The sequence below is a fragment of the Choloepus didactylus genome, chromosome 11, assembly GCF_015220235.1.
Source record: "Choloepus didactylus isolate mChoDid1 chromosome 11, mChoDid1.pri, whole genome shotgun sequence".
In the NCBI taxonomy this organism is placed as follows: Eukaryota; Metazoa; Chordata; class Mammalia; order Pilosa; family Megalonychidae; genus Choloepus; species Choloepus didactylus.
In genome coordinates this window covers 14,365,265-14,378,088 of record NC_051317.1, presented here as the reverse complement: position 1 = coordinate 14,378,088, position 12,824 = coordinate 14,365,265, and the positions used below count along the sequence as shown (strand labels likewise).

The following is a 12,824-nucleotide window of genomic DNA, read 5'->3' as shown; positions in this document are numbered from 1 at the left end:
GCCAAGAAACACATGAAAAAATGTTCAGCTTCACTAGCTATTAGAGAGATGCAAATTAAAACCACAATGAGATACCATCTAACACTGGTTAGAATGGCTGCCATTAAACAAACAGGAAACTACAAGTGCTGGAGGGGATGTGGAGAAATTGGAACTCTTATTCATTGTTGGTGGGACTGTATAATGGTTCAGCCACTCTGGAAGTCAGTCTGGCAGTTCCTTAGAAAACTAGATATAGAGCTACCATTCGATCCAGCGATTGCACTTCTCGGTATATACCCGGAAGATCGGAAAGTAGTGACACGAACAGATATCTGCACGCCAGTGTTCATAGCAGCATTATTCACAATTGCCAAGAGATGGAAACAACCCAAATGTCCTTCAACAGATGAGTGGATAAACAAAATGTGGTATATACACACGATGGAATACTACGCGGCAGTAAGAAGGAACGATCTGGTGAAACATATGACAACATGGATGAACCTTGAAGACATAATGCTGAGTGAAATAAGCCAGGCACAAAAAGAGAAATATTATATGCTACCACTAATGTGAACTTTGAAAAATGTAAAACAAATGGTTTATAATGTAGAATGTAGGGGAACTAGCAGTAGGGAGCAATTAAGGAAGGGGGAACAATATTCCAAGAAGAACAGATAAGCTATTTAACGTTCTGGGGATGCCCAGAAATGACTATGGTCTGTTAATTTCTGATGGATATAGTAGGAACAAGTTCACAGAAAGGTTGCTATATTATGTAACTTTCTTGGGGTAAAGTAGGAACATGTTGGAAGTTAAGCAGTTATCTTAGGTTAGTTGTCTTTTTCTTACTCCCTTGTTATGGTCTCTTTGAAATGTTCTTTTATTGTATGTTTGTTTTCTTTTTAACTTTTTTTTTCATACAGTTGATTTAAAAAAGAAGGGAAAGTTAAAAAAAAAAAAAAAAAAAAGGAATCCTACAACATGTTTACATTTGCATCTGGCTTCTCTCCTTAGGACGATGCAGTTGAGATTCATCCATGCTGTTGCAGTACATCACTAGTTTCATGTCTTTCTCTTTTACTGTAAGTAGTATTCCACGGTGCACAATTTGTCTATCCATTCAATTTCTGATGAACATTTGTTTCCAGCTTTTGATTATCATTAAAGTTGCTATGAGCATTCATAGACAAAAAAAAAAAAAAAAAAATGAATCCAAGAGTGTGGGGAGCCGCTTTCCGGGTTAGGGCCTGGTGGACACGCCGCGACCTGCTCTAGAGTAGCCCCCGCCCATCGTTTGAGCCAAGATGGCGCCCGTATCCTGCTTCCGCATATGACGCATGAGGCAGCGGTTGCTGCTAGCCTATTGTACACGCTTACGTAGTGCCAGCACATTGGTTGTAACTATTGTATATAAGAAATTGCCCGGGCTAGCCTCGGGGAGACAGCCCACAGGGAGCCGTGCCTGACGGCCGCATAGAGGTTGTTCTCCCACGGGGTGTAGGGCCTCGTGTGGAATATGTAACAGAGAAAGTTTTCTTCCTGGCTCCAGTAAAAGGCTTGCATTCACTGCCATTGTGTGCCTCAAGTGTCAGTTTGTCTGTGTCTCTCCCTCTTTCCCTCTGTTCTCCTTGCCGGTCGAGGACAGGACGCGTGGGACCGAGTGAGAAGGCGCCGGACAAGTGGTGGCCCGTACGGGGAACACACATACCTTTCGCCTCGCTCCTTTTTCATTGCAGCGGACTTCCCGCGCCTGATCAGCGCGAGAAGGTGAGTGCTTCTTTTACGTGAGAGTCAGGGCCCGTGGGTTCTCAGGCGGTCCCGGGGACTCGGAAGAGCTCTCCGAGTGGTTAAAGTACAGTGCCGACTGCAAGCATGGGGCAGTCTGGAAGTTCACCTTTGTTGGCTCCTTTAAAAACCCTCCTGAAGCAGAGGGGTATTTCAGTTAAGAAAAGCTCCCTACAGAGGTTTCTCGATGATGTTGAAACTTTTGCCCCTTGGTTTCCCTCCACCGGCAGCCTCAGTCTGCCCTCTTGGCTGAAGCTTGGCCACGATATAGACCGGGCGTGTCAGACGGGCGTTTGTCTGGATCCAATTCTAGTCCCTATATGGGAGACCGTCCGCGCGGTCCTTGAACTGGAGTCGGCTACAGGCCTAAGTCCGTCCTCCGCCTTGCAAGAGGTACGGCACGCTCTCCAAGAAACCCAGTCGGTGTCATCTGCGGTCGGCTCCCATAAAGGCAAGCAGCCAGAGTTGAGTGGTGGTAGCTCGGACACCTCTGCCTCAGAATCGGATAGCGGTGACGGTGAGGGAGCGGAAGCGCCTCCATTAATTGATTGGGAGGAGCCTCCCGCCCCACCCACGCGGCCTTCCGCCCCGCCGGCGCCTGTCGCCGCGTCACAAAAAACGCCGCGGCTTCCGGTGGGCTGGTTGAGCGGTTCCGCCAAAGGCCCTTACCGAGAGCTCCCACTAGTGCCCGAATCCGATAATCACGATGGTCCGCCTTTGCGGGACCCGGAACCCCTTGCAGGCGGGCCGGGGGAGGGGCATTCACAGCCGTATCCCCCACCTGAATACTCAGGCCCCCTAGACCCCATATCATCAGAATGTAGAGGGAGGCATTTCTGGAAATGGGTCCCCTCTTTCACCTTTAGGCCTTTCGGTATACTAGGTGGGTACCAACCACTTAAGCCAGAACCATCCCCAGAAATGTACCCGGTTATTATTAACCACCAAGGCAACAATCAATATGAAGCATATGATTACAAACTTTTGAAGGAGCTAAGGCAGGCCGTCCATCAGTACGGCCCCAATGCCCCTTATACCCTGAACATGGTTGAAAACCTCTCCGCCCTAAATCATACGCCCGCAGATATCGTTCAGTTAGCCCGTGCTTGTTTGCCACCAGGCCGATTTATAGATTGGAAAGCGTGGTTTGAGGAGTTAGCTGAGGAACAAGCGGCTAAGAACGCAGCGGGAAGACATGGCGCGTGGAATACAGACATGCTGTTGGGAAGGGGAGCCCATGCCCAAAATCAAACGCGGTTCCCTCAAGAGGTCTATGCCCAAATCTTCCGTTGTTTCGTGGGAGCTTGGAAAAAGCTGACAGGTGAGGGAGAGGCTCAAGCCTCGCTCAGTAATATTCATCAGGGCCCCACAGAACCTTTTGTGGACTTTGTAGCCAAAATGCAGACTGCAGCCGAGAGAATTTTCTCAGATCCAGGGGTGGCAGAGACTGTAGTTAAACAAATGATATTTGAACAGTGTAATAAAGAATGTAAAGTTATTTTAGCACAAAACAGAGGAAAACAGCTGACGGACTGGGTTCGGCTTTGCAGAGATGCTGGCAGCCCGTTAACTAATGCAGGTCTAGCTGCCATGCTAGCCAACTCCTTACAAGTGTCTGCAAAGAAATCTAAAGAACTAGAAATGAAGCCCAGAGGATGTTTTCATTGTGGCCAGCTGGGACATATTAAGAGGAACTGTCCCAATAAAGGTCAACCACCTGCCACTCCACAGTTTGGTAGACCATATGCAGCAACCAGGCTATGTGGCCGTTGCCACAAGGGACCTCATCGCGCAGAAGACTGTAGGTCAGCCTTCGATGCGCAAGGTGTGCGCCTTTCTGGCCGTCCTGAACAGGACCCAAAAAACGGGCAGGGGGGGTCCACCCTTTCGGTGGGCCCCCCTGCATGCCATCCGGCGACACGAAGTCCGCCCAAATTCGCACATCCCCTGGGTCAGCGGGACTGGACCTCTGTGCCACCTCCAGACTCGTACTGACCCCCTCCATGGGTGTCCAGTTGGTAGGGACCTCCTTTAAAGGGCCCTTGCCAGCAAAGACTGTTGGGCTCATAATTGGGAGAGCATCCACAGCCCTGAAAGGACTAAGTGTCATACCAGGTGTTGTGGATTCAGATTTCACAGGTTACGTCCAGATTATGGTACAATCTCAGCAAGGTACGCTGGTCATTGCAAAAGGTGACAAGCTGGCACAGCTCTTGCTCTTACCCAGCTTGCATACACTCTTTCAGAGTAGACCCAGACAGAGAGGAGATAAGGGATTTGGGTCTTCAGGGGAAGTTTTTGAGGGCCTCCATATGTCTCTGGAGTCTCGACCCATGCTGACTATCAAGGTACAAGGCAGATCTTTCCTAGGCTTGCTAGATACCGGGGCCGATCGGTCAATTATAAGACAACAGGACTGGCCCTCCACCTGGCCGACGTGCAAGGCGGAAGATACCATCAGAGGAATAGGCCAGGTTTCGGCACCCATGCTGAGTGCCGCTGCCCTTCATTGGGCAGACGAAGAAGGACACCAAGGTAGTTTTCAGCCATATGTATTGGCCCTGCCTGTTTCCCTTTGGGGAAGAGACATTCTTACCCAGATGGACGTTACCTTGACCAGTGGTTGTTCCCCAACCTCTAAGCGATTGTTAAAAGGAATGGGATATGTCCCTGGCAAAGGCTTAGGAGCCTCGTTACAGGGACGTGTAGAGCCCATACAAGCTACCTCCAACATTACCAAGCAAGGCCTGGGTTTTTCCTGGGGGCCACTGAGGGAATGTTCCCACCCACACCTATAAAGCTAAAATGGAAAACCAAATCTCCGGTTTGGGTGCCTCAGTGGCCCTTATCACGGGAAAAGCTCTCTGCATTACACACTCTGGTGTCAGATCAGCTAAGAGAGGGCCACCTCATTCCCTCCACATCACCTTGGAACACCCCTATTTTTGTTATAAAGAAAAAATCGAACAAGTGGAGGTTGCTGCACGATTTAAGAGCCATCAATAATTGCATGGAGCCTTTAGGGCCCGTTCAGATGGGGTTGCCCCTCCTTTCGGCCCTGCCAGAGCGTTGGCCTGTTATCATCTTAGATATCAAAGACTGTTTCTTCTCTATCCCACTTCACACAGAGGATACTCAAAAATTTGCTTTTACTGTGCCCTCTCTAAACCAAGAGGGGCCCTGTCACCGCTTTGAGTGGACAGTCCTGCCCCAGGGCATGACCAACAGCCCTACCATGTGTCAGTTGTATGTCGCTGCACAGTTGGCCGATACCCGGCAGCAATTCCCCAAAGTAAGGATCCTTCACTACATGGATGATATCTTGCTGACTCATGAAAGCCCAGATCTCCTTAACGCTGCACTATCACATTTGGTTCTTACACTTAGAGAGGTCAATCTCGAAATAGCCCCGGAGAAGATCCAGATGACCGAGATTGTCACCTTCCTGGGAGCGAAACTTACGTCTACTCAAATCTCCCCCCAAAAGGTGTCTCTCAGGTTAGATAACCTGAACACCCTCAATGACCTACAAAAGCTCATGGGAGACATAAATTGGGTTCGCCCATACCTGAAGTTACCCAATGCCGAATTAAGACCCTTGTTTGACTTGCTTAAAGGGGATCCGGACTTAGCTTCGCCCCGGTCCTTCACCCCTGAAGCGAGACAAGCACTATGCCAAGTAGAACAGGCACTCAGTAGTGCCACATTAAAAAGAATAAACCCTGATAAGCCTTTCGAAGCTTGCCTGCTGCCAACGGTGTCACAGCCCACGGCGGTGCTGTGGCAACAGGGGCCATTACTCTGGATCCACCCCGGAGTTTCTCCAAAAAAGATTTTAGAGCATTACCCTACCGCAGTTGCAGATCTGGCCCTGGAGGCCATCAAGAAGGCCATTCAACACCTTGGCCAACCACCAAAAAACCTTAGAGTACCCTACTCTCTCCCACAAATTGAGGTGCTTACCGGATGCATAGATCAGTGGGCTGTTCTCCGATGCACCTTTTCGGGATGTATTAATAACCAATATCCCAAAGACCCCCTCTTACAGTTTGTCACCCAACATCCGGTAATCTTTCCCAAAGTGACTTCGTCTAGGCCACTAGCGAACGCCCTCACCGTGTACACGGATGGCTCCAGCTCCGGTACAGGGGCGTATTGTGTGGAAGGGGACACTCCCAAAACAGTGTTTTTTCAACCACAAAAACCGCAGTGGGTTGAACTGCAGGTTACTATTACAGTCCTGAGAGAGTTTCCTGGCCCCCTGAATATTGTCTCTGATTCCCTTTATGTCGTAAATTCTCTACAAATCCTAGAAACTGTGGGCATTATAAAATGCTCCTCCACTGTAAGCACATTCTTTCTCGAGCTGCAAAAGACGATTCGTACTAGGCAACATCCTTTTTACACAACTCACATTAGGGCCCATACAGGCCTACCTGGTCCCGTGGCCCAAGGAAATCACATAGTAGATGTGGCCACTCGACAGCCACACGTCTTCCCCGTGCTGACACCATATCAGCAAGCCCGAGAGTTCCACGCCAAATTTCATATCAATGCAGGTACCCTGGCTAAGCGGTTTGGTATACCGCGAGCGGCCGCTAGAGACATAGTCCGAGCTTGTGGAAATTGTGTTACTCAATAGCATATCCCATCTGTGGGAGTTAACCCTAGAGGTCTCGTCCCAGGAGACATTTGGCAAATGGATGTCACTCATCATTCAGAGTACGGAAAAGTCAAATACCTGCATGTGTCAGTAGACACATGTTCTCAAATATTATTTGCCTCTGCTGAGACAGGGGAGAAAGTCCACCAAGTCATTGCACACTGCCTTGCCGCTTGGGCAGCGTGGGGCAAGCCAAAAATGTTAAAGACAGATAATGGACCTGCTTATACCAGTAAAACTTTCCAAAAATTTTGTGATAATATGGGAGTACAATTGAAGCACGGAATCCCTTACAACCCTCAAGGACAAGGTATCATTGAAAGAGCACACAGGTCTCTGAAAGACTTGCTCAACAAACAGAAAGAGGGGATAGGTCACGGCCTATCCCCAAGGGCTCAACTGTCTGTAGCCTTATTCACGTATAATTTCTTAAATGAAAATTCACAGGGCATGACACCTGCCCTTCAACACACCACCCCGAGTCCTCCACATAGAGGTCTAGTCCGGTGGAAGGATGTCCTGTCAGGACAGTGGCAAGGCCCTGACCCCGTGCTCAGCTGGGCCAGAGGCTCTGTTTGTGTCTTCCCACAGGAACCAGGACGTCAACCGGTGTGGGTTCCGGAGAGATTGGTGAGAACCGTATCAACGCCCGAGAGCGCTGAGAAGCTGCAGCCTGACCAATTGGGAAAACCCCAATATGACACAAGAGACCCAACCTTCAACGCTGGTGACGATCAGCAAGATGACCAGCAAGATGATGAGAATGATCCTGACCGCCTCCCCGTCGCCCAGGGGGAGGACCGGTGATCCCAACCCCTATTCCCCTATAAATACCCTCCTGATTTGTTTTCTCTTTCTCAGCAGTGTTGCAGTGGTTCAGGGAGAAGATCAGTTCCTCTGGGGCCTCTGGCACCATCCCCCGACGCTAGCTCCCTTTTCTGCGGGGTCTCCCGCCTCTCCTCAGTTCTTCACTCCTAATTTAACTCTTAGCCTCCATCATCTACCTTTGCCTGCCAATGCTTCCTCCATAACCTTCAACGAGACCTTTCCTCTAACCGATGATACGCTGATCCTTTCATTTGCTAATCGCTCTATAGCTAATTGTTCCTGCGCAAACAGCACAAGTACTGCCTGTGATACCCATTGCACTCAGGTGACTTTTGGAGTCTTGCTAGAATTTCTTAATACCTCGGCTGGCTATCAACAGGACTGTGAGGGGTTGCTTAACAAAAATGAGACGAAAAGATGCCTCAAGTTTTTTGGGTTTAGACCAACAGTCCTTAACTGCTCTCGAGATCCTGATGTCCCGCAGCCTTCTCTCCCTCCTTGCGCGCATGACCTGCACAGGAAAGCCACCCTGGAGGACTTCTCTTGGCACAGCTGTATGCCCGTGAGACACCCGTTCCTCTTAAGTGAGGACTGGTGGCTCTGGTCCGTGCGCCCTCACATACGTAATTTCACAGCAATAAGCAAGATCCGAAACTATACTGAGGCATCGGCGTGGGGTACCGTAAACCAATGTCGAGAACCGCTAATTGACCCCATAGCCTCCCGTATCCAAACCTTCGCTCAGCATTTGGCCTGCAACCCCCTGGGGGCATGTCTGGACCTGCGCTATTTCATGCTATTGAATGGTACCCTTACCAACACGTCAACCGACGCGACGGGTAACTCTCCCAATTGTTCTTTTTCGGGTGCAGAGGGAACTTATGCGGATAAAAATTGTTCCTTCCCTTTGCACAGGCAGGTTTGTGTGCTCCCTCCCTTCGCCTTTCTACTCTCTACAGAGCCTACCTTCAACTGTTCCAGCGTCCCCTGTACCCTGTCTGAATGCTGGAACGGATTCCCTCCCTACGCCATCCTAACCTACCGTCCCAGCTATGTTTGGGTTCCGGTCAATACCACTGATTGGGTAGGCCCTATTACCCAGGTTGTGTCAACGGAAAACTTTCCGTTTTCTGGGCCTTTTAATCCCTCCCTTAGCAGGAAATCAAGAAGTGTCAAAAGCTGGCTGTGGAACCTCGGCGGCATCGTCGCTTCAGTGTTCGTTCCAGCAGTGGGGAATGCGGTGCTTCAAGCCTGGACAACGGAGCAGATCGCCCTGACGATGGAAACAGTCAACACTTTAGCCAATGCCACCCGGGACGCATTGCACGCCCACAATCTAATGTTAGAGTTGAATTCGCAAGCGATCCAGAAAATGCAAAGTGAAATACAGGAACTTGGACAAGAGATAGATGGGCTCTGGAAAACAGTTGTGCAACTGTGTGACACCCGATGGATCCTTTTCAGACTTTGCGTCACTCCGGTCAGGGCCAATGTAACTACTAACACCCACAAAGTCTCTGACTGGCTTAAAAATACTTATCTGCCAACTTTTGCCAATCTTACCCAGCAGGTGGACGTCAGCCTGGACAAGATTGGAACCGTTAAGTTGACCCCCATTAAGTTCAACCTTGCCAGTTTGGTAACTGACCTGTGGAACCGAGTTACCTCCTGGTTTTCATGGCCCAATCTGACCACTTGGGTTTTCCTCGCTATAGGGTTGTTGGTGGGTTTAGTAATCGTCAAATGCCTGTTAGAACGCTTGTTTCAAGCACAGCAGCAACTGCGCGTTACCACTATGATGGCTATGTCTTCAACCTGTAGTACTTTTGACAGCAGCTTCTATACTGATCGATCCCCGTCCCGGCCACTCGGGGTGGGGCGCTCTGGGGCCAGGTTCGCGGCAAAGTCCATGGCCGTATCCCGGATATAACATATAGCTCCAGCTGTCTTAATTTTTGTCTCAGGCGAGTCTCTTAGGTGGAGTCCCAGTTGTGGCCAGACTGGGCTCTGGCCATTGCACAGAGACGCCTAGTGACGCCTTTGACACTGGTTGCCACTCTCCTGCCCCAACCGTCTTTCCCCAGTTACGAGGCAAAGTACTGTAGGGAGAGTCACGTTGTTTCCAGCTCACGGGCTCTCCGGTCTCTATATGAGGTAAGCATTCTGGTCGGTGCCAGAGGTTCCGCCGTAAAATGGCAGGGGCCTAGTCCAGACTCCCCAAAGCACCAAAACATGTAGTGGGTCACTCAAGCCCACGGGAGTACACTCATCAATGGAGACACTGGGTTGAAATATATAAAAAGGGGGGAGATGTGGGGAGCCGCTTTCCGGGTTAGGGCCTGGTGGACACGCCGCGACCTGCTCTAGAGTAGCCCCCGCCCATCGTTTGAGCCAAGATGGCGCCCGTATCCTGCTTCCGCATATGACGCATGAGGCAGCGGTTGCTGCTAGCCTATTGTACACGCTTACGTAGTGCCAGCACATTGGTTGTAACTATTGTATATAAGAAATTGCCCGGGCTAGCCTCGGGGAGACAGCCCACAGGGAGCCGTGCCTGACGGCCGCATAGAGGTTGTTCTCCCACGGGGTGTAGGGCCTCGTGTGGAATATGTAACAGAGAAAGTTTTCTTCCTGGCTCCAGTAAAAGGCTTGCATTCACTGCCATTGTGTGCCTCAAGTGTCAGTTTGTCTGTGTCTCTCCCTCTTTCCCTCTGTTCTCCTTGCCGGTCGAGGACAGGACGCGTGGGACCGAGTGAGAAGGCGCCGGACACAAGAGAGACAAGCTTAAACCCCTCCTTAGTCATTTGGACTTGTGAACAAATGGATTTCATGAGCAGCCTTTACACCTAGCCATGGTTGAGTAGGGAAGTTTGGCTCCCTATGAAGGGGCTGATCTAGAGCTCTAAAGGCTGGTTTACTTCCAAATTTCTATGCTTCTTTAAGTCTATATGCCTGTAGGGGAAAAAACTGACAAAGTTTTATCTTAAAATATAAATAGCTTCAGATATTCTGGGTGGTTAGTCAACCAAAATGGCTGGTGGACTAAGGCGGATCCCACAGCCACACCTGCCTGTTCATTTCTGCCAGGCTGTGGGGCTTCACCACAGAAACCCACAAGCAGTTGTTGCGTTTGCTGCGATCCTTAACCACAAAATGCTCCTCAGAGACAAATGTCTTCATGGGTATTTCTTCTCTAAGATTCCTCTTCCATAAAACTGGTAGTTCCAAGAACAAGGAACATTGTCTTACCAAATAGCTGGCATGTACGTCCTAGATCAGGGGTTCTTACATTGTGACAGAGTCAGAATAATCTGCAAAGTTGGTAAAAAGTTCAGATACTCAGTCTCCATCCCAAATGTAATCAGAATCTATGGGGTTGGGCCCAGGCTTCTGTGTTTTTCCCAAGCTGTCCTCCTGATTCTAATGCCCAGCAAAGATTCAGAAACACTGGTGTAGATTCATGCACAACTTGGCGATATCAAATAGGACAAAATTTAAGCATAGACCCAAATTGAAAATATATTCAAATGAAACACTTGGTCACTGATTTTTTTGTTTAAACTGCACTACTGTAATTTTTTTTTTTAAAGAAAAGCTCAGATTCTACACTTCCATAAATGAACATCAAATTTACGTACATTACTTCTAGCTTTTAAATTTCCTGTTTTTTTTCACTTTAATCAAGTGTAGAATTTGACTATGATTTAACGAGATGCCGAACTTGTCCAGTGCCCACTGACGGCCTCAGCTATGCGAACAGCAGAGACTGACGACAATCTAACTGGCTAGAGCAGACAGTGGTGGGAGGGGAACTGAAGTGAATTTAAAAGCCTGCTTGGTCCACCTTAGCTTCTGCCAACTGTTGCCAGGCAGGAACAAGTACACCATGTGGCCAGTTCTTTCAATTTTTCAAGAAGCTAGAAATTGAGGTTTTATGTACACCCTGAAAATTTTTAAATGTTGACAACTAATACAAATATTTTTAAAAAATCATTAAAAAGTGCACCATGAGAGGAAACTGTGGGGGTGGGGAGTGGGGTAGGGGTGTGTGTGTGCAATTTTCCTGTAAACCTAAATCTGCTCTAAAAATAAAGCTTAAGTTTTAAAGAAATACACCATTAAGGGCAAAGAACAAAACAAAGCAAATTGCATTAGTCAAGATATTACCTGGATGCCACAAGTTTGTCATCTGTTTTAGAAGCTGAGTTCTCAATCAGAATTCTGTTGGACAATCAAAAACTGTTCACATAAATGACTTCACCTCATTGGCATGTAGTAGTATGCTCTCAGCCTCCACAAATAATAGGATTCCCTGTCATTTTTAAACTATGGGGTTTATACGAGGAGTCACATGCTGTGCCTTTGTTCATTTAATACTTAGAGCTCCTGCCCAATGTCGGGTACTTGAAATACAGTGGTGAGCCAAACTTTAGCTAAGTTTAATAGTTGGCATAGCACATTAAAAAATATATTAAACTCATTATTCAGTCAGTGGTAAAGATTAAAAAACAGATGGGCAAAATCTTAAGAGCTGAATGATACCTTGGAGATCATTTGTTTCAGATGAGGCTAAGGTGGGCGAAGCTAGAGTGAGTGAAAATGACAGCTCAGAGCTCCTGCCTTTAGTCAAGCCTCTTCTCACTTTCTCATGCTGCCTTGCTCCCCTACATCCAACGGGACTGATTAAAAGAAACTAGCAGTCTTGATGCCACTCAGAGAGATGACTTCAGGTTAGCAAGTTCTCATGTAAAAAGTAATATAATATTCTGACGAGAATTGGCTCTGAAATTCTTCTACATTGATGAGATTATTTCCAGCTAGTCAGAAGCCATTCTCTCTTACCTTGGAACATGTAAGACAATGAAAAGGCAAGGAGTTGCTTCTATCTATCAAGAATAGAAAGAAAAAGGGCAAAACAGTCAACATTCATAAGAAATAGATCTGAACACAAACACCAAGGGCCGGGAAAATGAACATGACTAGAACCCTGGCTGATGGCAGGATTTACTCAGCCTTCACTACAAATATCTTACCTTGACTCAGAACTGTGTCCACATACTGCAACTGAATTGTAGAATCCACAGGAGAGAAATAAAAGTATTTTTCTGGGAGGCTGCAAGGATAACTAGGCGTATGTGCTGCTCCTCATATTTGTGACTTTTTAACCAAGTACTACCCATAAAATGTAACCCTATTTTTAAAAGCCATACCATTTCTTTATCTTCAAAGGTGGGAGAAACAGGTGTGGCTTAACTGACGAATTACAAAATTGTTTGGAACATATTTGAATTTCAGAGGCCAAATGATCATGCAGTAGACTTTTAAAAAGAGAAGTGAAAATGACCCCTGGATGGGTGGGTGTGTGTGTTTGTCTACAGGAGAGGTCTGCTATCATCAAATATAAAAGTTAACTTACAAGACATTCCAAAAGTGAGATTATGGGTGATTTTCATTCCTTTTCAACATTTTATTTTCCAAATAATGACAAGTGTTGAAAAAAATGAGAGAAAACAAATTTTGAAAAACATGCAACCTATTTTTTTTTTTTTTTTTTTTTTTAATA

General features: G+C 47.6%; 1 protein-coding gene across 1 annotated transcript in view; it reads right to left on the bottom strand.

Moving 5' to 3' along the window:
* Nucleotides 1-12,418, bottom strand: part of EBF1 (EBF transcription factor 1) — a 432,079-nt gene extending 419,661 nt beyond the window's left edge. Inside the window, exon 1 of the mRNA XM_037798760.1 lies at nt 12,295-12,418. The gene's annotated coding sequence lies outside the window, so the exon portion shown is untranslated. The remainder of the gene's footprint in view (nt 1-12,294) is intronic.
* Nucleotides 12,419-12,824: the final 406 nt, after the last annotated feature.